Here is a 3,800-nt window from a genome sequence, read left to right on the forward strand (position 1 = left end):
CCTGGTGGTAAGTGGGGAGCAGAGCTACTACATTTACTCCCCACCCTCTCCATGTTCCCAAGTATTTCAACACCAGCTTCTTTGAAGCCAATGGTAACACTTCCATCTCTGTTCTTATGCCCACCAAGGACAATGGAAGACTAATTCAGTCCAACGAATGTTCTGGCCTCAGTTTATGATTAGTGTCAGAATGTCTAGTTCTCCAACATCAGAGTCCTCTCAGTTCAGAAACCTCATCTGGCTAGATTTTTGGTGGCCCCACATTCCCGAGGCATCCCCAGCCATCCAGACCATTGGTCCCCTTTAGCAATTCTTATTCAGCCCCTGAGGATTAGTCCTGGGTCAGCCAGCTCTCCAGCTGGATCTTGCAAATGATTTTTTCACAGTGAATTTGGCTTAACAATGATGGTGAGCACTGCCATAATCATGGCATTGTTTATTATGTGCTATTCCTCATTATTGTCTTTAGTCTAATTTAATCCCCATAACAATCTATGACACGGATGCTAGTGTGCTCATGTTAAACATGAGGCAACTGAGGAACAATGAAGCTAGGTAACTTGTCTCGGGTCACACAGTTAATAAATGGCTGAGCCAGAATTTAAGTCATTGCCCAAGGTCAGGAGTTCTCAGTTCAGGCCTCTGGAAAATTTGCTTTTGAAGTAATGTTTATCCTGCAAATCCTGATGTGTTTTCTTCATCAGAAAAACTCAAATGAAGGCAAGGGTTCCTTGGTGAACACTGGGCATAGGGGAGTGAACCCTGGGAGATTAGGGATTCTGTAGAATCCAGCAAAATCATGAAAGGAAAAGATTTGTTTCATCTCTTGGCCCTACGTGTCCTTTTCAGGCCACTCTTTGGTGACCATGTGGCTCACCGGTCAAGAACAGGTCTCTGGAGTCCTGTCAAACCTAGCTGCAAATCTTAGGGACTTCCAGCAAAGCTCTTAATTCTTCTCTGTTCCAGGGACCTCGTCTGTAAGATTGAGATAATAGGACTAGCACGTCACAGCATGGTTCCCAAAGTGTGGTCTTTAGCCAACAGCAGCAGCATCGCCTGGGACCCTTTTTGAAATGCAAATTCTCAGGCCCCACCCCACCCCTACTGAATCAGAAACCTCTGGAGGTATGCCCCAACTATCTGTGTTCCCTGGTCCTCCAGATGATTCTGCTACATGTGAAGATTGACAACCACTGTCTTAGAGGGTTATTTTGACCCTTAAATGAGATTAAGTCTATAAAGAGCTCAACCTGGCACATAATTCCAGAAACTGAAAGATCAAGATACTTCAGATTCCTTTAAAAACAGGAGGAACTATGAATTGATGAGTCACCCACACTTTAGTGTGAACTAGTTTAAAATACTTTGTAGGAAGTATTCGTATAAAGCAGTGAGATTTAGTAGGCTGTTTTTTTTTTTTTCTCATTAAAAACAAAAACAGATGGCAGAACTGGGGCTCAAAGAGGTGAACATTTTCCCCAAGGTTACCTGGAGAGAAATCCAGAAATAAAATCCAGAGTGACTCTGCACTTTGCTCATTTTTCTAGCCCCCACACTCTTGTTTAGCATTAACTACCAGCATCCTACACTTGATCTTAGCCAAAAGGCCGAGAAGCGATAACTACCAGCATCCTAATGGGAACAGAATTAATCAAGAGCTTATCAAGGCCCCCCACCCGCACCAGCTCAGGATGGGCAAAGGGACTGAAGCCTTATGCCGAAAATCTGAGTCTCAGAGGCCCAAAGTTTCCTGCCTGAGGAACCAGCTAATTGTTCTTGCATCTGCCCCAGTTGCTGATGAAGGCAAGAAAGTGTGACCTTCATCTGCAAGAAGACATTCATCTCTCATTCCTGCTAAAAAGAAAAGAATCATTGTAACCAAAACTCATTCACAGGCTGATTTAAACAGAACTAAATAGGTCACACGCTGTAATATATATTTTTTTTACCATATTAGCCAGCTAGTGTTTTACAGATGACAAAACATACTTGCAGGTAAGGTAAGCCGGATCCGTTTTTAGTCTGAACTGACAAAATGCTCAGGCATGGTGTCGCTGCGTGGGAAGGACCTGTGGCCACAGAACCTGTGCAGTGATGCTGGAGTACAGAGTCCAGAGTCATCCGAGGCTTGAGACATTTTTACTTCATATCAGGGACCAGGCAACACGCTAGACGTATGGGGTTCGGGTCTCATGTGAAAGGTGGAGTTGTTCATTGAGACAGTTGCCAGGTCTGACAACAGTTGAGGGAAAGACCAGAAAAGCTAGAACATTCTCTCGGCCCTGACGGTGAAGACGCTGAAGCATCAGAGAGGTCTGTGTCTGCTGGCCTCATGGGGTCTAAGAGTGGGCCCAGCCATTCTGAGCAGGAGCTAGAAACTGGCCCAGACCGAGGGGGGCGATGACAGAGGACATGCAAGTTTAGGGGCTACATCTGCCAGCCATGGTCAGGCTAAAAAAACCCCTATTGAAATACAAATCAAAACCACACTCAGATATCACCTCACGCCAGTCAGAGTGGCCAAAATGAACAAATCAGGAGACTATAGATGCTGGAGAGGATGTGGAGAAACGGGAACCCTCTTGCACTGTTGGTGGGAATGCAAATTGGTGCAGCCGCTCTGGAAAGCAGTGTGGAGGTTCCTCAGAAAATTAAAAATAGACCTACCCTATGACCCAGCAATAGCACTGCTAGGAATTTATCCAAGGGATACAGGAGTACTGATGCATAGGGGCACTTGTACCCCAATGTTTATAGCAGCACTCTCAACAATAGCCAAATTATGGAAAGAGCCTAAATGTCCATCAACTGATGAATGGATAAAGAAATTGTGGTTTATACACACAATGGAGTACTACGTGGCAATGAGAAAGAACGAAATATGGCCCTTTGTAGCAACGTGGATGGAACTGGAGAGTGTGATGCTAAGTGAAATAAGCCATACAGAGAAAGACAGATACCATATGTTTCCACTCTTATGTGGATCCTGAGAAACTTAACAGAAAGCCATGGGGGAGGGGAAGGAAAAAAAAAAGGAGGTTAGAGTGGGAGAGAGCCAAAGCATAAGAGACTCTTAAAAACTGAGAACAAACTGAGGGATGATGGGGGGTTGGGAGGGAGGGGAGGGTGGGTGATGGGTATTGAGGAGGGCACCTTTTGGGATGAGCACTGGGTGTTGTATGGAAACCAATTTGACAACAAATTTCATATATTAAAAAAATAAAAATAAAAAAAATAAAAAAATAAAGTTTCAGCTAAAAAAAAAAAACAAACCCTATTACGTGATTCCTATTGCTTTATACACCTTGCCATTTGTGTCTGTCTCCCTAAAGAGCTCTCTCTGCTTCAGTGCAGTATTTGGAGAGTCGTAGCGCACCTCAGTCCTGTGCTGGCAGAAGCCCAGGGGGGCTTTCAGGTTACACTGGTGCCTCAGTATTCTGGGGGCCACCTGAAGGGGCCACAAGAGCCAGAGCAGCCCAGGGGGGAAGAGGAGCCTCAGGATGAAATGGTCTTCACTTTGGAGTTCCAAGTGGTATTTGGATTAGGGCAGTGGACTTCTGCAACAGCTAAATCTCTAAATCTGGTGAAGCGGATGAATCCTAGTACATTCTTCATTTTTTTAAAAGCATAATTTAATTTCTAAAAATATAGCCCAGACATTTCCTTATATTCTGTCCCGAGGGGACAGATCAGAGGAGACATGTACCATGCCCCCCCCAACCCCGCCCCTGCATCTGCTGCCTGTAGGAAGCACACATGCACTTTGATCACCTCGCAATCTTTTCATAGTTCAGAAGAGG

General features: G+C 44.8%; 1 pseudogene; it reads right to left on the minus strand.

Moving 5' to 3' along the window:
• Positions 1-1,460: 1,460 nt before the first annotated feature.
• LOC122237554 lies at positions 1,461-1,619 on the minus strand (annotated as a pseudogene).
• Positions 1,620-3,800: the final 2,181 nt, after the last annotated feature.

The sequence above is a fragment of the Panthera tigris genome, chromosome A3 (assembly GCF_018350195.1).
Source record: "Panthera tigris isolate Pti1 chromosome A3, P.tigris_Pti1_mat1.1, whole genome shotgun sequence".
Classification (NCBI taxonomy): Eukaryota; Metazoa; Chordata; class Mammalia; order Carnivora; family Felidae; genus Panthera; species Panthera tigris.